This window comes from Coffea arabica, chromosome 10e (assembly GCF_036785885.1).
Source record: "Coffea arabica cultivar ET-39 chromosome 10e, Coffea Arabica ET-39 HiFi, whole genome shotgun sequence".
NCBI lineage: Eukaryota > Viridiplantae > Streptophyta > Magnoliopsida > Gentianales > Rubiaceae > Coffea > Coffea arabica.
This window is the reverse complement of record NC_092328.1, coordinates 40,247,185-40,268,650: the sequence shown is the minus strand read 5'-3', so window position 1 is coordinate 40,268,650 and position 21,466 is coordinate 40,247,185. Positions and strand designations below refer to the sequence as shown.

General features: G+C 35.7%; 1 long non-coding RNA gene across 2 annotated transcripts; it reads right to left on the bottom strand.

Annotated features, from left to right (window-relative positions):
* Positions 1-2,434: 2,434 nt before the first annotated feature.
* LOC140015422 (uncharacterized) lies at positions 2,435-11,772 on the bottom strand. 2 transcript variants are annotated; one of them, XR_011822082.1, is made up of 2 exons: positions 9,560-11,772; positions 2,435-2,874 (listed from the first exon to the last, which is right to left on the bottom strand). It is a non-coding gene; the product is annotated as an uncharacterized lncRNA (long non-coding RNA). The 2 variants fall into 2 exon arrangements; XR_011822083.1 differs by lacking the exon at positions 2,435-2,874 and adding an exon at positions 3,845-4,026.
* Between the last annotated feature and the right edge of the window lie 9,694 nt (positions 11,773-21,466).

Below are 21,466 nucleotides of genomic sequence, written 5' to 3'. Positions count from 1 at the left end.
GAAAAAAGTCACCCTCTCCTTCTTAATGGCATCCAAATTGTCGATCCACTCCCCGTTTGAGTTCTTTATGCGAGTTATACTCAGCCGTTTTCTCCTTTCTCGTAAAGTGGAGTGAAAAAATTTTGAGTTTGATTCCCCTTCCTTCAACCATTTAATTCGGGCTTTCTGTTTCCAGTAGAGCTCCTCATTTGCCAGAGCTTGGATGAGGGCCGCACGAGCATGGCTCCACTCAATGCGGGCCTCGTCCGAGTTGACTTGCTCAAGGAGAAGTTCCTTCTGGTGAACTAGTTCCTCAGCCTGAGCCACCTTATCAAAAATATTGCCAAAGATGGATTTGTTCCACTCGTGCAAACACTGCCACAATCGTTTTAGTTTGCTTGCTAAGGCATACATTCCGTAGCCCTCGACTGGCAAGCCCCAGCTTTGGCGAACAGTTTCCATGAACGTGGGGTGCTTAATCCACATTTGCTGAAACCTAAATGACTTTGGGCCAGACCGTTGGGAGTCACCAAATGAACAGAGGAGAGGTGAGTGATCTGAAGTTGCTCGATTCAAGTGATGGACTGCGAAGTTCGGAAATTGCTGCTCCCACTCATGATTATAGAGCACGCGGTCGAGCTTTTTTCATATTCGTTGCCCATGGCGAATACCCAACCACATAAACGGACTACCAGTTACTTGTGCTTGTTTGAGGGAGCAGCCGTGGATGAAGGCGTTAAAGTTTGCAATTGCTCGGGTATCTTGGGGGGAGCGCCCAGAATATTCCTCAAGCGAAGAAATGACGTTGAAATCGCCTCCCACGAGCCAAGGCCGCTGCTCAATAGATTGATAGATACTAGTCAGTGTGCCCCAAAGCTCTTGCCGTTCCCACCTTGTACACTTAGCATAAATAAAGGTGCACTAAAGAACTGCGGGCAAGGATTCATGCGTAACCGCCAAATGGAGTAGCTGATCATCATTTTTGAGTACATTGATAGCAAAGGAAGGTTTCTAGCAAACCCAATTTTATTCGACGTATTGAACAAGCCTAGGTGAAACCCGAATCTCTTAACAAAGTTGGAAAGAGTTGAAAAGTGTAGCATTGGTTCTAGGATTACCAGGAAGGAGACAGAATTGGAACGGATCATCCTTTTGAGCCGACGGGATGTAGCTGGGCTGCCGACATCCCGCGCATTCCACATTGCATCACTTTCTTCGTACTTTGATTTGGCTTCACTTTGTTTAAGATTTTTGGTACCTTTTGACTATTTTGTTATTTTTTTTTTCTCCTCCTCAAAGGTTTCAAATGGTTTTAAGTGTTCGTACAATTCTTGCAGAATTTTACAAACCCTATACAACACATATATCAAATTATTATTTCACAAATTAAGAATTTATTATATGGATAGATGCAAATGTTCCTTTTCATATAAAGTCTTTTAAAATACGTTGATATTGCTTTATAATATACATGTGCACAATAATTATCCCTAACTAGATTAACAATAGGTTATAACATATCTTTCACTAGTACAACTTTGAAATCTCTTTACAAATTTTCTATTGGCTAAAAGATTTTTTAATATGTTAAAATTTTTAAATGTATCCTAAAAAAATCTTTTATAAATTTTAATTGACGTAGTACTAAATAGATAGAACCTATGTGTATATATTATGAAATATTTCCTCAATCTACTAACAATTTTGAGTATATTTGAAACAAATTTTAATGAGACCGATAAAGCAATTCCACACTATGTGGTATACGTAAAATTTACCATCATTTTTGAGTAAATCACAATAATAGTCTCCATAACAAGGTTCATTCAATTATAATTTTATTTTATCGTCAAATCATTGAATTTATTCACAAACTTGTGTTGATCCACTAGAAGGTTAAAGATTGTCTTATTCATCTCATGATTCAAAGAAAAATTATGTACAATGCTTTTGTATCAAGTGCAATACCACTAAAATCAACATGACAGTAAGCATTGGTTGCTCCATAAGTAGCATATATTGAAAACTCTATTTTTCTTTCAATTTTAGTGATATGAAATTAGACAGGACACTTCATTAGCAGACTCACAACAATGTACTATGTTTTATCTTTTTTTTTCCTCGAATTTTTTGATATTGTTGATATAGTGTATTTAATTGACAATATCTCTAATGTTTACCAAATCCTAGCATTCCCAACTAAAAGTCATTTGAGTCTTCTATTCATTCAATTTCTCACCATCCTATAGAGCTATTATTTGAGCCGAGTCGAACCCAAGTACTTGAAGTTTGAATTCGACTCGCATATGATTTGACCAAGGTTCGAGCTCACTCGATAACATTATCGAGCTAAAGATCCAGTTCAAAATTGACTATTTAATTGTAGTGTCTAGTTTGAGTTTGACTCAAGGACCTCGAGCTCAAACTTGAGAATCCTATTTACTCGCAATAGCTATTTACAACCAAATGGCTAAACAATTAAAATGTCAAAATATCTATCACAAATTGTTGTGACTCATAGACATGAATCACTCAGAATTCTAGCAAATAAGAAAACAAATGGTAGTAAATAAGAACAACACAATTCAAGTTTGAAAAAACAAACATCCAAGTTTGAAAGAAACAGTCAACTCTAAATTACAACCAACAAGAGCATCACAATTCATGGCAAACTAAGTAAATCAGTCTTCATTCAAATGGTAGCAGATTAGTCTTCATTCATAGCAAACTAGCCAGATTATTATTCGTTCACCAGGCCAATGCATGATGACAAATTTGAGCCTCCAAATCACCAAATGACAATAACACCAACCACCAAAATTCAACCTTCAATATTCAATCTTCAAAAAGTTCAACTTCATGATATGTAGATGATTCAGTACCATCCAATGATTCCTACAAAATAATGCGATGTAAATCACTACATTTAGAAAAAATAAGACCTATAGAACTTACAAATGAAGTAAAATATCTAACCAAATAAACAAGTAGTACAAGGTGTATTACACTTGCACGAGGCTTGGTTTTCAAAACCATGAAAATTGCAAATCCAATCATTGCCACAAAATAGCATTTACACTGTCTCAACTATCTCAAAAGGTTGTTGATCATTGATTACTCTACCACCAACACTGAATATAGATTCAAAGGCCACAGTTGAAACTAAAACAAAAAGTATATCACTTGCCATGCTTGATAATATGGGAAAACTCTATCTTTTCCCTTTCCACCACCCCAAAATATCAAGATTAGCAGATACATCACAAGCATACCTATCTTCTTCTAAATAAATATCTAAATTTGATTTTTTAGGTGGAATCCTGTCAATTTCACTCACATGTATATAAATTTTTTCCTTACTAGTTAGAATAGGAACTCCAAGTTTCTTAATATTTCCTTGAGTAGAAAGACTAGAAACTTCCTTATTTTTTCATTTTACCAACTACCTATTTGGTTCTTTAGCATGAGATGAGATGAGAGCATCAATATATTCATGAAAAAGTTCATAAAGAAGCACTCTAATTTCAATAATTTTCTTAGAAACTTCTTTCTCATTATAAATAACTAAAAAAGAATGATGAATGAGTACCATTTTGTACTTTGGATCAAGAATAGCACCTAATGATAGCAGCTAATTACTTTCTCCCCAATATTTGTCAAATTTTGCTAACATGCTCGAAGCCATAGCCCTGATACGATTAGAAACATCAAGAGCATTTTCATTTACAAGCTCTTTAATTGTGACGACCCCACCTCCCCCTAAGGTGAACCAAAGGGTTCGGCGGACCGCCTGCCCAATTCTCTCCAGGACTCACTACAATCCTCCAATGAAAAAAAAAACCAAATCCAATGATTACATCTAAAATGCCAAAATAATAATATGACTATAATATTTCATTGCACAAGTACATCTAAGGGTACAATTCTCAAGTCAACTACATCGAGGTCCAAATCTCACAATTCCCAAAGGTCAGTTACAAAATACCAAACTATACAAAAGACTAGTTTTCACTAGTATCTTCCCATCTCTTCCTTCATGTCACTCTCCTGTTAAGGAATAACAAATGGAATGGGAAAAGCTAACGCTCAGTGAGGCCAAGAAAAACATGCAATCACATAGTCACGTAGCAATAGCACTTATGCGAGAAATAAAGTTATAACATTCAAACAATTTACAATTTAAAATAGACACACTCAATAAGGATACGGGAGCTCTCGCCGGCTCGAGTTACACGATTGACCAATGGATCGGGGTGCCCCCCAGAAGTATAAGTGGTCGATGAGACATCGTTCCAATCGACTTAGAATTGTTTATAATTCTAAGTCGACATGAGAGGTACCTCCCACCCGAATTGGTGTGGTATATGCTATCGCTTAGAGAACCGATTATAGCACTGAAACGGTATGAAAGGCACCTCCCACCCGAACAGGGTGTGGTACATACATCCGCTCAGAGTTCACAAGTTAAGCATATTCATGTACAATTACCAATCATATTTACAATTACCAATCATTGTTTATGATTTTGAGTCGACATGAGAGGTATCTCCTACCCGCATTGGTGTGGTACATGCTACCGCTCAGAGAACCGATTATAGCCCTGAGACTGTATGAGAGGTATCTCCCACCCGAATTGGTGTGGTACATACATCCGTTCAGAATTGTTTATGGTTCTAAGTCGACATGAGAGGTACCTCCCACCCGAATTGGTGTGGTACATGCTATCGCTCAGAGAACCGCTTATAGCACTGAGATGGTATGAGAGGCACCTCCCACCCGAACAATGTGTGGTCATGCATCCATTCAGAACTCACAAGCTAAACATATTCATGTATAATTTTCAAACATATGTATTCATGTAATAAGTATCACGTAATTAAAAGAGAGAGAGAACGAGGGCGATAAGGTACACCCTCACCTCGGCGAGTTTACGCATCATGTATAACACTTGTACAATTAACATTTCAACCACATAAGCATTTAACATGCACTTGACACTCATCACAAGTCAAGGGCAAGTTAAGAGTGAAGCGAGTTGTCAGACGAGCTCTTCGGCGTTTTCGTGACCACCTGAGACATATACAATCATAATTATCTAGGTGCCCGACCAAGGTTACAAAGAAAGACATTTTCTCGCTACCTGCTCTCTAAATCACGAGTTCGAGTCAAGTCAAAAGAAACTTTTCGCATTAATACATTGAAATAATGCTCAAAGAGAGCTCAAAGGTCGTTTTTAATTCAAGTCGTGGTAGGTAAATCTCAATCCAAGGAAAGTACCATTTTCACTTTTGGCACGAAAATCGAGGAAAAGGATAAATGATTTTCATTTTCCTAAAAGTTCAAATCTCGCGTCTAAACTTTAGAAGGTAAAAAGTATTCACATTGCTGAACTAATGGAGTTAACTCATCCAAAACTCCACTCATTTTCATAGATAAATATCAAAACTAAGGTTCCAAGATTTAAGTGTAAAACTAGTGCAATTCACCAAGAACTACTCTAGTCAAAACGCTCCTTTTTTGGAGTTTAAACTCACGAAAATCGAGGCATAAAACTAGAGTTTGAAGTTCATTTCTCAAGTATAAAATAAAGTGTCAGTAACCACGAAAGTGGAACAATCTAGAAAATGCGTTAAGAGAGGTTTAACCTTCAGAAACCAAGATTCGAAATGAAAGTTTAAAGTTTCAAAAGAACCGTGTATTCAATCATGAAATTACACCTAAAATAGTTCAACAATTGCAAAGGAAGGTGAAAAGTTCTTTAAAAGTGTATTTGTTTAAAAATCGAAAATTCCCAGCTCAAAGTGACACTACTTGGAAAAAAATCGTATCTCGAGTTCCATAAATCCAAAAATTGAAAACTTTATGCCGTTGGAAACTAGACTCAAAGCACTAAAAGTTCCTAAAAGACATTTTTCCAACACTCCAACTAGAAAATATTCATAATTCAGCTCAAAATTGCTGATTTAAACAAGCAAGACAGAACCAGTCTTGGTTTTCGGCGATATTTGGAAATTTGGCAAAATTCACAGAAAGTGAATCAGCATTTGAAATTCGTAACACAAACAAGGTTTCAAATAAAACAAGCAGAACTAAATTCAGAGTTTTGAGTATCAGGATATAACAGCTTAAAGTCGCTAAATTTTGTACACTGATCAGAAATTTTGAGATTTGAAGAGCCACATTTGGGGCGTTATTTGGGTATCGAAATGGTATTGAAATTATACCAAATTTGGTACACTTAAACTTCCATATATGGACTACCTCTCTATCAAAGTTCACATAAAAACTCACATGGGAAGACAGTTAACAAAACTACCAAAGTTCGTTCGAAAAATGTTGCAAGGTCAATCTGCCCTCTTGCTTTTCTTTCCTTTTCAAACGTTTTGCACGATGAAATCAGCCTCAATTCGATCCATTTTTGAAATCAAGGTCCTATAAACATTTAATAAGCAATTGAAAAGCAATTGGCATCCAAAATTTCGAGACAAAACATCCCAAAACAACTCTGACCATTCGGCCAGCAAGAAGGAAAAACTTTCCAATTTTCTAGTTTTGTTGCACTTTCGAAATCAAATCACATCTCACTCAATACAAGCTCAAATTGTGAATGGTTGGTGGAGTTGGAAACTAGGTTCAAAATGCCACATTTTATCAGGAGAAAATATTTTCAAAATCAGTTCACAAGTGAGAGAAAATAGAGTCACAAGATGCAGCTTCTCCATTCCTCTCGGATAGACAATCAAAACAGGACAGTCAACTTTGTTGAATCACTACGGTTCACTCAATTCGAACTAGCAGGTGATTTTTACACCGTTAGAAAGCTAAAAATGTCTAGTTTTGAATGCCACAAACGGTACTCAATTTTAACTTTTGTACAGCAAGTTATGTTTGAATGAAGAGGTGCTGTTCGGCTGCCCAGATTACCATTTCCAGATTTCTTTCTTTTTCGAAAACTCGAGTTTTGAGCAACCAATTGAAACGATTTTTGGTAGACACTTTGTACGCACAATATACAACATATATCACTCAATTTTACAGCCAAACAACCAACAAAGATTCAAAATCAAAACAGAACATTATAACCAGAAATTCAGCCAGCTTGCACTTCCATTATCCTTCGATTTTTTCTTCACTTTCTAACCGTATTCATCTCAAATAACACAAAAACAAGCACAATCAACTAATTACACCTCAAGTCAGCTACCTATAATCCACCTCAAGACTGCTAGCCTAGTAATTAGAGAAAGAAATGAAACACCTCAAGTCCGCTAGCTTATTTCATGCTTAGGGTTTCAAATCCATGCAAATCCAACCACTAAATTTCGATTAAATGGAAAGATTAGAAGAGTTGATGGGTTTACCTCTAACCCTTGTAGAAACCAGAAATTTTTCACCACAAAACCTCCAAAAAAACTCCACTAGATGATGCCTTCCTTCAAGCTAAGACTAACCTCCAAGTAGTATGTGAGTTGGTGAAAATTTGTGATGGAAATGAGAGCAAAATGGAGCGAGATGAAGAGGCTTTCTTTCCTCCTTTTCCTTTGCTGTTTTCGGCCGAACAAGAGAGGAGAGAGAGAGGGTTTGTGTGTTGTGAATCTTTCCTTGGAAGCTTGAAGAATTTGTGGCCAAAAGTTATTGTCGCGCCCCACTTTTTGATGTGGTGTAAAAGTAGTGTGTACGTGAATGTGTGTGAAAATGAAAATAAAAAGCCATGGGACTTGAAAATGCGACGATTTGGCCAAACAAAATTCAAAAAGGGTTTTTGAATGAAAAATGGAGTCGCCACTTGATATAGAGTTAGGGTGTACCAAATCACCCAAAAAATGAATTTTCGGAAAGAAAAGCAAACAAACCCTTTTCAAAGAATTTTTAGGTCTACGTAACCAAAGAAAGGGATCGGCGGTCACATTTGATAAGGGAAAAGGCAAAGGCAAAACCTAAGGCACTCCCTTACCCTAGCCAAAGCTAGTTGCGTGACTTAGCCCTTCTTTTCCTAATTTTTCTACCTAGAGTATGCGTTGCATGTTGGATATGACTAATGAATATGAAAAAAATGCAATCCTAAATCTAAAATGTCTCTTATGAGGCTTTTTGGTCCCAACCACATGAGTTGTGGTAGCCAATAAGGAAAGTTCTCATAGAGGTCACAGGCAATGCAAATGACGACTCAAGTATGAGTGTAAGTGTGCAAATATAAGAAAAAGGGTTAATTCCACTTTGTCCCCCCAAACTTTCGACGATTATCCACTTAAATCCCTAAACTTCAAAATGGGACACTTAAGTCCCTAAACTTATAAATACCTCCCACTTAAGTCCCTGAACTTATAAAATGAGACACTTAAATCCCTAAATCCTTATAAAATGGGAAACTTCGACCACCAACGGCATTCAGGATTTGTTAACAATTTTCCTTAAGTGGGAGGTATTTATAAATTTAGGGACTTAAATGTCTCATTTTGAAGTTCAGGGATTTAAGTGGATTATCGTCCAAAGTTTGGGGGGACAAAGTGGAATTAACCCTAAGAAAAAGTGCAAGTGTGCAAATGTAAGAAAAGTGCATGTGTGCCAATTGAGAAAATAAAGGTGTTTGTGTGCTAGTGAATGAAAATATAATAGTAGATACATATAAGTGCAATTGGGTGCAATTTGTGAGGTGGAGAATAAATGATAAAAGAAGAAAATGTGCAAACATGGCATGTGGATTGAGAAAAATATAAGTTGTGAGAGAATGTGGATAAAAGGGTGAGGAAGTAATATGATAAAAATGAGAGTGCATGAACCTAGAAGAATGCATCAAGTCGGGTACGGGAATGACTCCTAATTTCACGACTTTAATTTTTCCTTTGATTAGAAGGAAGAACTAGCGTGCTAAGGCTATTTTGTAGCCACACTCGCTCGTTTCCCTTATCAAAAGGGGACTCTCAAGCAAATGTACCCTATAACTAGCATGAGAATGCAAAAACCTAAAATGAAGGGGAAAGGATTAGAGGAGCATGCCAAATGCTAGAAAACTAAGAAAAATGCATGAAATGTAGTGAAACATGCAAGTATGAACTAGCGAGGGAGATCCCTAAGGGTCTAGCATTGGACTAGCCCATATCTATGAATTCCTACTAGCGTTAGACTAGTGGAAAACGGGACAATGAGCCACAACTAGCGTTGGACTAGTGTGGTGACGTGCATTCATCCATCATACTCATCTATGACTATAGAAAGCAAATAGACATGCCAATCACCTATAAACACATAGCACATAACACTTAGCATGCTCGACTAGATGCAAGAGCCTAATAAAGCAAATTAACACGTAGCAACAAAAGCAAGCAATAAATCTAATGAACCTATCACATTTGCTAACTAAATCAAAAAGGGAAGGGGAAAGTGGACAAAATGCTCCCCTATCTATTACAAGCCAAGAGGTGTACACATACCCCATAAAAGAATAACTTAATAAAAGCAAAAGCAAATGAAATAAATGAAAGGAATTAAAGAAAGGCGAGGAAAGCAAAGTAGACATGCAATTCTCACTTAGCACGTTGGATCACGTAGGAGAGACAAAAAAGGATAAAAGAAATAATACCTCCCCATTCATGATGTTAGTAGAGTAAACAAGACTCAATTTGGACTAGAGTCACCAAAGAAAAGGATAACTTGGGCTAAAACCATCAAAGCAAAGGATTAATGCACCAATTTAGTGGTAAAATGTAAATAAGTCAATTTGAATCTACCAAATCATCGAATCCTTCTTCAATTGCAACTTGAAAATGATCAAATAATGCATAATTTCCAAGCAAAAGTGAATCATTGATCAAATTTCTAAAATATCAAAATGACTAAAGACCCAATAGCAACCATTAATCAATCAATCAAGGCCAATTGAGACATTTTAGGAACTCTAAAGGTCCAGGAGCAAGAAAAGGTCAAGTAATCACAAATAATCACATAAGCATTAAAGCATTTAAACAACTTAAACATCCATGTTCGCAAAGCTGGGGCCTAATTGAAAGGAAAAGAAAATTGAAGGGTCGATTTGATGGATTTTTCAATTACTTGGGCCATAATAAAACAAAGGGAGACTTGGGGGCCAAAGTGCAATTTTCAGATAATTATTTCATGCAAATTCATGCAAGCTACGAGGAAACTTGTTTCTGCAATGTTCCTGTACTCTAGCAAACGAAATGAAATCTGTTGCAATTTCTTCTCAAACTCAAATCTCTTAATCACAACCTTGATTAGATTTTTTCCAAACCAACCAACTTCATTCAGACCAAACAAACAGAAAACTTAGCAACTTCATTCAAACAAAACAGGAAACTTAGCAAAACATCAATGGTTTTAAACTTCAGCAAACAATGCTTTTGAGCTTCAGCATTTCGCATGGCAGATGCACTCAAGCATCTCAAACCACAAACTTAAACTCAAATTCCTATTAAGCTTATCATGCATGCAAACTAAAGCTTTCGGTCAAAGTTGGAATTTCCTTTGCTTATGCGAGTTTCTGCTACAACTTTACAATTAGTGAACAATCCGGAGAGATGGCAATCATCATACTCACACCCACATATTGAATTCACAGTGAGGGGAACGGGAGAGGCTATGCATAAGGACTGAAACTTTCTAACCCTTGAACGAGTTCGAAACAGCAAACATTAACAACACGGCTCAACTAATTTGGTTTGAAAAGAACAGATTATTGGAACCAGAAGGAAACTGCAAACTGGCTCAACTAAAGGAAAATGCAGCCTACCCAGCAGATAAACTGGAACATGACCCTCATAAGACTTCATGAAATCCTCATGAACCCACGGCTAAGCATGCAACCAAGGAGATCTAATGCAGAGAGGGATCCAAAACAGGGCTCTTTGGGAGGAACCAACGGATTTTAAGTGAGACAAACCAGCAAGGAGCTATTAAACAGCATGAAAGAAAAGAAAAAAAAAGAAAAACAAAGAAAGAAACATCGGACAGCAAAAGGCAAGCAAATAAACAGCAAAAAGAAGCAACTTGGACCGTAAAATCGCCAACAAAATGCAAAGTAACAGCAACAGTAAATCATTAGACTATAACAGATACATTTTCAGGCTTCGAACAGCTTGAGACTGATCGAAACTTTGCCCACCAAACAGAAAAACACATTTCAGCAGGAAAGGCATAAACATCCGCAGGAGATGAGAAATTTTACCCAAATGAAAAAGGAAAGATCGACAGCAGATGATTTGCTGCAAAAATCCGTACTTTTCCGATGAAGATTGAAGACGATAACGGCGGCGTTGGGTTCCTCCTCTGTTCGTAGTTGCTACTGGTTGCAGTCAACCTCCCGTGTTCGGCTTTTCTTTTCTTTTCTGGGCTTCTCTTCTCCCAAAACTCTCAATCTCTCCCTCTCCCTTTCTCGTTGTTTTCTCTCTTTTCTTCCTGAAGTTCTCTCTCTCTTATCTCAAAACCTTTTCCCAGCCGTCACTCCCCAACCCCTTGCTCTCGGTTTTCTCTCTGCCGTCGCCTCTCACTTTTGCTTTTGCTCTAGATCTTTTCGCCGTCCCTCTGCTCTCTTTCTTTTTCTCTCCTTCCTTTAGCTCTCCCCCCAGATCTCCCCTTTTCTCTTCCCCCGCGGCTACTGTCAAATGCAACCCACTTTCACACCAAACCCTTCATCCCACGGCTCTCCTTTGCTGCCTCTCCTCTTTTCCATTTTAGCCTTACACCTTGCATGGAAGCTTCCTCCATTTAGCCAGGTGTCTGGCCACCTGGAACCGCCAGCCTTCTCCTCTAAAATTGCAGCCAAAGGGCTGCCCGAGCCCTTCCTTGCAAGCTGCGAAAATACGCAGCTTGCATGTCGTGGCCCCTTTTTTTTTTTTTAGTAATAATTTAACAAAATATAAATAACTAATTAAGAAAAATAATTAATTAAGAAAGATTGAATAAAATGAGCGGAACTAGGCATAAAAAGATAAAAATGAAATGCTAATTTTTCTTTCTTTTTTTCTTTTTTTTTTAAATAGCCCAAAACCCGCTATCGGGTTTCCCCATTTTAAAAAAAAATAAATAAATAATACAAAAATAATATTTTAAATAAAAATCAGATAATAAGAAGAAAACTCGGAATAAAAGATAGAAAATAAAATGCCTAACAACAAATTATGTTTGATTAATGATTTTCTTTTTCGTTTTTTTTTTCCTTTTTTCTTTCTTCTTTTTTTTTTCTTTTCATTTTTTATATTTTTTTTTCAAGAAAACATTGAATTGAAATCAAACAACTAAAACATAATTTTTGAATGCTTTTTCTTTTTCCCGAGAAATTCTTGCTAAAGCTTAAAAATAAAATAAAAAACTAAAAAACTAAAAGTGAATAAACCTAGCACGACAAATAAAATTAAAAAAAGTAAATGAAATTACACTGAAAATTTGGTGTCTACAGTTATGAAAAAATCAACTACAAATAGTGCGCGAATAGTATCCCGTACTACCACTTTTCTCTCTTATTTGTTTCACTTGTGCACTAATCCTCAAATGTAATTCCTTTAATACTGTAAATATTTACTTTTGGTAGTCTAATATTAATTTATCAAATCTCCACTTAGTCGTTCCGACGTCAAATACGCGAACTTTCGACTCGTGCGCGATAAAGCGAAATTTAAGAGCAATTCACGCAATTAAAATATAATTAATTAATTCACATCTAATCTCTCAATTAACTTTTCTTAGTCTACTATTGACCATTCTTAATTCTCCAAAATTATTGCACTCTTGGATCGAATATTGTCTCGAAAAAAAAATGTGTGCTTGTTATTCCTTACTAAACGAGCCTCTGAAAAATTAAATTTGCTAACGGGACGTTTTAATAATATAAGCGAGACATTGTTTCATGAAAACGGATTCAAAATGGTTGAAATAAATTATTCGAAGAAAACGGGTGAATAAATAATTAAATAAACCAGTAAAATAAGATAAAAATAAGAAAATTTTCGAGTCCTCACATTAATCCTATAAATCTCCACAAGAAAAATGTTAGAAATTGGATTGTGGATCCAAAAATCATGTTAGTGATTTCATGAAAGATACCTAAAAATTTGTACACTTTTTTGCTTTCATCCACTCATATTCATTTGGAACATAGTGAAACCCAGGGTCAATGTGTAAAACCCACGGTTTTTGGACTCGTTTTCTTTTATCCTGCCCAATTAAATTAAATGGTAGTTACCATGGGTAAAGGCAAAAATAATTACAGGTTAGGTTAATGGGTTAATTGAGAGATAGGATGAGATAAGATAGGGTAAAAGTTTACAACAGTTAAAATTCCTATCTAAACTACCTACTAGTGGGTAGTTATTAGGGTTTAGCACAATTATCAAACAAAAAAAAACATATTTCCTATCTTTCATTGTCTGCCTCTCCTTAGAGCAAGAGCCGTCAAAGAGTAGAGAAGGAGAAGAGGGCGTTGTTGTCAATCAATCAGACAACTAGGCACCTAAACTTGTAAGTCCCAAATTCACGAGAAACTTCTCTTTTAAGTTCTATTAGTTGCATTAATTATTTTACGAATATGTATTGTGTTATATATATATAGATATATATGCTTCTATAAGAGATTTAGGAGGATGCATATTTGGATTAGTAGGAATAGGGTGTTAGATTTTAATCTTGGGACGAATAGGGTTACCCAAATCTGTTGAAAAAAAAAAGGAGGAAAGAGTCGCCGCTGCTCTGTCTTGCTAAGCATTGCTGAAGCATCACAACAGAGAAAAAAAAAAGAAGAAGAAAAGGAAAGGTCGCCAGCACATGGCTAGCGACATGGGAAAAGGTTGGCCGAAAATGCAGAGAAAAAACTAAAATAAAATAAGCGAGGAGGGATGTCGCCAGCGCATGGCTGGCGACAGAGAGCAATTGTCAAAGGTTGGCCGAAGACTAAAGAAAAAAAAAAGAAAGTGGAAGGACGTCAGCAATTGCTTGAAAGGCCAACCCGAGGAAGAAAAAAATGGTAAATTAGATATGGACCAAAATATAATATAAAATTAGTAAATGTTTAATAAATAAATTTTAAATATAACTAGTCCATCTTTATAATTTAGCATGGGTATTAAAATTTAGTACCCAATTTAAAGTAGTTGTTAGAATTGAAGGGTTAGTCATGTAAAAGTATACTTAATTGATTAAGACTAAGATACTTAAATGGAAATCTAAAATATCTTAATCTAACCTTATTAAGTTAATTTAGACAATGTAAAATAGGTTCTAGATTGTTAAACGAAACGCTTTAAATTCATAATAATAATAATAATAATAATAATAATAATAATAATAATAATAGTAGTAAATAATAATTAATAAAACAATGATAGTAAGACTAATAACCATATAGACATGGAGGAAATAAATTAAGGTTATAAACGAAAATAAAAAGATAAATACAAGTAGAATAAACTAAGACAATAATTATAATAATAAGTCAATATACGTGTACACATAAATAATAACAAATAAAGCGAAAGATAATAGTAACTAATTAACAAATATATATAAATAGTAATAAAATAAAGTAGCGATGACGAGGACGATAATAATAATGAATAATTATAAATTATAAATATGTATAGTATGATAATAGTCAAGATAATAAATATGATTATGAACAATTATTTTCTGTTAAATTAGGAAACTTTACAAAAAAGGAGAACTTTCCAAATTAAGAAACTTTCTAAAAATAGAAACTTTGCAATTTAAGAAACGTTCCAAAAATAGAAATCGTCCAATTTAGGAAAATGCTGCTAGGGTTCATATTATGGTTTAGACATGAATCTTCGACTCGCTTAGAGTTTGTATATTTATGCATCTATAGGAAATATCAACTAATTAGAAAATCTATACATTTGATAGGTACGACACAAGTTTAAAAGACTTAAGGTAGCCTCACTCGAGTAACCAGACAAAGGTAGGTGGTACTTACCCTTATGAAATTTCAAAGTTTAAAGTTAAATTTTTGTCATCGACTATATTTTTACGTGTTAATTTGAATTGTTTTTGACTAAATGATTTACTTGATTGTTTAAGCAAATTCTATTTTGACTATACAAAAATGGACCATGTGACTTATTTGAAACTTCTTGATATATTATATATATCAAAGGAGCTGTATCTTTTATGAAATCAAGAACTATGTATGTGACGTATGAAAAGAATTTATGTCAAGTAAAACTCAAAACAGTCATGAAATGGGCGGTAGGGACTATAGCCCTGTTAATGGTCATGGTAACTTGGTATAAAGTCCGGCCGATTGACAAGGTCATGGTAGCCTGATATAGAGTCCGACTGATTGACCAATGTATGAAATGAGACCAATCGGTAGTCATGAAACCTATTGGTCGCCTACCTAGCAGGGATTTAATCTCTAAATTGAGTACTCAGTAACCGGTCATTACATGTACTTGTTATGAGCTGATATAAAATGATTTGCGAATTGATATGAAGAGACTTACGAATTGATATGAAATGATTTATGACTTTATAATTTTTTTCATGTACAATTATCAATAAGAGGCTTTTAAAATGCTTGCCACTCATTACTACTGATTGTTTTATAAACAACGTTACTTTCATGATTATGGATGTGAACAATGTACAAATGATTTGAATTATATCTATATTTGTATCTATAAAGTTATGAGTGCATAGTCCAACAGAAGGGTAGATATTACCTACTAAGTGATTTGTCGCTCAACCCATTTTTTACCATCTTTGCAGATTCTGAAAAGTATGAGTTGATTTACGTAGAAGACCCTGAGGATGACTTTTATTAGGTTTTAAGTGAACAGAAGTTAGCAGGCTAGCTACTTCTAATTGTTAATTTTATTTACTTGTTTCCGCTGTTTCAACCAGAGAATAAATGTACGAATTTATCAGATATTCGTAGACTATCTTTTATATGATATTTGTACCGCACTTTATTTAGTTATATCATTTAGTACTTTTAAAGTTTAATCTAGTTAAATATTTTCTTGTATTCTTAAGCGGAACTTGAGAATATGGTGGATGCCACATGATGGGCACGTACAAGCTCAGGGCGTGACATTGTTAGTGGTATCAGAGCTTAGGTTCGAAATAGCACCATAGGATAGAACAGTTTAAGAAATGAATGGTAGTAATTAATAAGTTAAGCTTGAAAAGATCTGTGTACCTTAGAAAAGAAGAAATCAGGACTGATAGTGTTCCATTTGGCATTGTAGGAGATGGCCGAACCGGTACACGGGGAGTATCAGGATTGCGACTGCCTAATTCATTTGACGCGATGCGATGTGGTCCGTCTTAGGAAGAGACAAAGATTCTATAGGGACAGGGTACCTTGAGGACTTAGAGAGATCCACGGACGGAACTAGGAAGGCTCATGCGTTGGCTGATCGAGTAGCTGACCAAATGCATGAGATCTCGACGTTGATAGTGTCGTCAGAACACATGAGATAGGACATGGAAGGCTGGCGTGGGGAGGCCCTCCGTCTACGGGAAGAGGTCAATAAGTTGAAAGCAAAAATAGAAGTACAGAAGGGACTAGCTGATATGTATAATGAAGGATTTGAATAAGTAACTTCCCTACTTCAGAATTGAGATGCGGAGTACGAAAATTTAGCGATGAAATATGAAGAAAGGAGGCAGCGCGTGATGAATTGGATAGATAACCACCAATCCCTTGCACCCCAAATGCCTGGGTGGAGTCACCTATGGTCTGATAGTGATGCGGAACTAGACGATGACCCCAAGGAGGACCCTGAGAACATGCTCGTAGAAAATCATGAGGGGAAAAATGTAATTGACGACCAGGGAGGAGGGCGTAGGAGACGGAGCAGTTGTGGATGCAGACCCACTAGCAGACGAGTAGTAGAGTTGGTCTAAGAAAGATTTCATTTAATGATTCATTTATTTTATTAGTGTTATGGAATATTATTTCAAGAACATTAGTAGGTTGATTAGTGATTGTTCGCATAGATTAGTTTTCTCTCCAATAGTAGGTTATACATAGACAGTTTGGACTCTAAATTCGTTAGATATTTTTAGAATAAGTTAGAATATTGACTTCGATGTATGAGAAGTCGATCGTTTTTCTCATTTTGAGTTAGCGAATAAAACCTCTACTTTAAAATTTTTTTTTATTAGTTTTTTATTCATCTATTTTATTTTTGGGATGGTATGCATAAAATATGCAAGTAGATAACTTTAGTTGGATCGTCTTAAAAGAATATATTCATATATATACATATATATAATAATAATAAATAAGAACTGATAAGAGTATATTTTACGTATTTTTAGTGTGTTTTATTGGTTAGTTTTGGTGTGTTTTATTTAATTTTATAAATAAATAACTAAGATTCTAGTGAAAATATGCATTTTGTGGTTTAAAATGTGAAAATTGCATTTCTATGGATTTTTATGATAAAAATTTCATATTTTACAGGTTTATTGATTCAATCATCAAATGGAGTGCATTGAGAATATAATTTGATGATTGATGATGGATTAAAGTGATAAAAATAGAATATGAAGTGTGAAAGAAGAAATGCAATTAAAGTCAAAAGGAAGCAAGATGTTCAGCTTTGATACATTTTTGTATTTTGGCTATATCTTGAGTTACATACATTGGATTGAGATGATTCTTGAACCATTGTTGAAGCTAAGAGACAGATCTACATTTGGTATAAAGACATCAAAGTCCAATTCGGCTGTTTTCCTGGTCAAAATATCGAAATACAGAAGTAAAAGTCTGCCGCTGAGAGCTGAAACCGCGGAATTGACCAGTCAGTGGTATTTTTATCATATCTTGGTTCTCATAACTCCAAATTGGATGATTCTTGATGCATTGAAAATCTATTTCAAAGGACTACAACTTATATGTTTTGCACAAGAGCCAATTCGGCCGTCATCATAGAGAAAATAGCAGTTGAAATAGCCAGATTCTGGTCAAAAATAGCTGCTCTCCACTGGTACAACCTGTTTTCTCCTTCAATAATTTACAGTTATGGATGAACGTATGACAATCAATTAGCAACTGTAAAAGAGATGCTTCAAGCCTCATTTCCTGATTGCATTCACCTATATATAGCCATGGACTTGCAAGATTCAAAAAAACTTTGGGAGACTAGAGAAACTCCACAAAAATGTAGTCTCACTAGTTTTTCTTAGTTCAATTAGTTTAGTAGTTAAGTATAGAGTAGTATAGTTCATCCTACTTGTTTATTAGCTAGACAAAGATAAAGATGGAGATGAAGAAGGCAAGGGAAGAGCTCATGTGGTAAGGGTTACTTTTCTTTCCAACTCTTTATCTTTGTACTTGATTCTAAGTTTAGTTAATATACAAGTTCTGGATTTTGTGTTCAATATGTGTCTCTAAAGTTTATGCCTTGGGTTTGGTTAAACTTTCTATAATTGTTAGTGTTTATTATTTGGTTATTTGATTGCTATGATTTGAGCAAGTTATTTAGCACTTTGACTCTTTAAATCATGATTGATCTGGTACCATTGATTGTGATTGTTTAAGGTGTTGTTTCTGCAATGAAAATTGAAATTTAACACTAGTTCAAGAAGTGCTAAACATAGGGAGTACACTCACGAAAGTAGAGGTGCACCTATGTGATTTTTAGTGATTCATTTCATGTAATTTACTGAAGAAATGAACTTGTAGCTAATTTCATAACCATGAGAATAGGTGTGGATTAGTTATAAGTATAATTGATTCACTACGAATGTAGGATTCAAATGCATAAGAAAATTACACCATAACTAGCCTAGATGTAGTACTCAATGATCCAAATATAGTACTTGCATGAGTAGTTAGAGATACCACAATCTAAGGAGTTTTTATTTGTTATTTTGTATAATTTCAGTAGGTTAAATTTGTTATAATTCATTGATAGTCTAAATAATAGAGAAGGTTTAGTAATACCGGTAATTGTTCACTCTTCCCTGTGGGATCGACCCGATATATATCCTAAACTACTAGTTTACCTGTATACTTGCAGTGAACGGGTGTAATTCGATATTTTTTTTAACTTGTATGTATATGTAAAATACCCGTCAAGAATAAAATACTTATTTTAGTATGGAACTTATTTGTTTGATTTATGAAATGGCACCAAACACGAGACGTGACGGAAATCACAATGGCAACCCTAATGGTGAGAATAACCATGGTAATCACAACCAAGAACCACATCCAGGAAATAATAATCAGAATATGGGTTACCAAGGGGTTGGATCAAGTGGCATCAACCTTACATGATGCCCGCAGAATTAGTGACTGCACTAATTGGGGTAGCCCAAGCATTACAAGCCTAGATACAGTTAGCACAGATTTAGACTATTCAAACCCAGAATCATGGACACGGGGGAACTCAATCATATTATGAAAAAATGAAAAGGGTCCATGTCCCTACCTTTGATGAAACTCCAAACTCGGATTTGACAGAAAAGTGGTTAGATGAAATAAAAAATAATTTTACACTCTTGCAAGTGGCGGAGGAGATGAAACACCTAATCATCAAACCCTTTTTGGTAGGAGAAACCAATAAGTGGTGGCAACTCTAGAACCTACTGTCGCCCACCAGTGAGTTGGACAAAATTTAGAGAGGAGTTTCTGAAAACTTTTTCCCACCGGCTGTAAGGATGCAGAAAATATATTAGTTTGAAAATTTGAAACAAACTCCAGGGATGTTGGTGGTGCAGTATTCGAATAAGTTTATAACGCTAGGAAGGTTCGTGCTGTCGACAATGGTGGATGTCGACTTGAAGAAATATAAGTTTATACGAGAGTTGTCGAATAGAATTCAAATTAGGATGAACACCTCTTACACTCCGACGTTTAATGATGTGTTGGATGCAAGGGTTAAAGCTGAGGCTGATTGCAAAAGATTGGATGAAGAAAGTAGGAATAAAAGGCCTAAATTAGGAAATGAACTTGCAGTGCCGGGAGCACTAAAACCTGGCGGATGGTTCCACTTAATTAAGAAAAGTCGGGGGTCACCTCTAACACCCCTGGCCAATATTGTCCCACAGTTAGCCGCCCCATGGGGTTATAGATTGTGTTCCTGGCGGTGTTAGACAACACAACAGGCTAATGCCTCACCAAAAGGCCTCGACCAGGTGGGGGATACCACAACAGGTTATTAAAGCAGCCCAGAACTTCCTCTCTTAGCCGATGTGAGATCATTATAATCCATCCCCTTTAGGGGACCCAACGTCCTCGCTGGCACATCGGGGTCGAGAGTCGGCTCTGATACCAACTCTAACACCCCTGGTCGATATTGTCCCACAGTTAGCCGCCCCGTGGGGTCGTGAGTTTTGTTTCTGATGGTGCTGCACAGCACAACAGGCTAATGCCTCACCAAAAGTCTCGACCAGGTGGAGGACACCACAACAGGTTATTAAAACAGGTCAGGACTTCCTCCCTTGGCATATGTAATATGAGAACCCGAAAAATTAAGTTGTATTTATTTATCTCTTTGAATGCATTTTCTTTATTTTAAATAATTATCTTAATTTTCTCGATATTTTTATGAGTCAAGTTTTTAAATCATTTTCTTGGTATGAGTTAGTACATGTTAAGTTTGAAGTGCATTATGCACATGGGACGCGCTGATACGGTAAGTGCGGTAAAATTTTGATGACTAGGTGAAACTTTGCATAAAGGGATGTTATTTTATAAGGTGCTAAGGGATAGTTAGAGGTTAGTTAGATGGATTAGCTTTGGAGGACAAGAAAATGAGAATAAACCCTAAGAAGGCCAAGTGTCATGAAACCCTTGAAAGTTGGATTTTGACCAAAGTTGTCTTAACTTTCCTAAAACTAGACATTGACCAAATTTTCTTCATTTTCCTCTAGCTTGGCCGAAATTTTGAAAGGGAAAAACCAAGAGAGACTTCATCTTCTACTTCAATTTCTTGCTTGAATTTTGAGTTCCAACCATAGATTTTGCAAACTACTCCATAAAAGTAGTTCACTAGAGAAGATTAAGGGCATGAGTGGAGAAATTTTTGGAGGACAAGCACTAAACTTCCATCTTTCTCGAGGTTTTATGTTAACTTTGGCAAGAAACACCTCTTTACTTCTACTACTTGCATATTAGTGGATTAGGGTTGCAAAATTGATAGTTTCATGAGAAAATTTCATGGTTTGAAATCACGATGTGAGATTTTTAATTTTTATGCTAATTTTCTGCCCACATATGATGCTTAAGTGTTGGCCATGGTTTGGTAGCTTTGCTATGTGAAATATCTAACTTTTATATGCTAGTTTGACTTGCCTAAAAAAAAATCCAACTTGTGATTAGGAATTTCAGTTTAGTGTTTCATTTTCTAACTTGAGTAGATGATGATTATATGCTTGATTTAATGAGTTGTTGGCTTGATATGCTTGATTTGAGGCTGTTTTGTGGTGAGAATGAAGTTTTGAATTGGCTGAAAAAATTGGTAAAAGCAAAGGAGGTGCTGCTGAAAATTTGTCCGCAGGACCC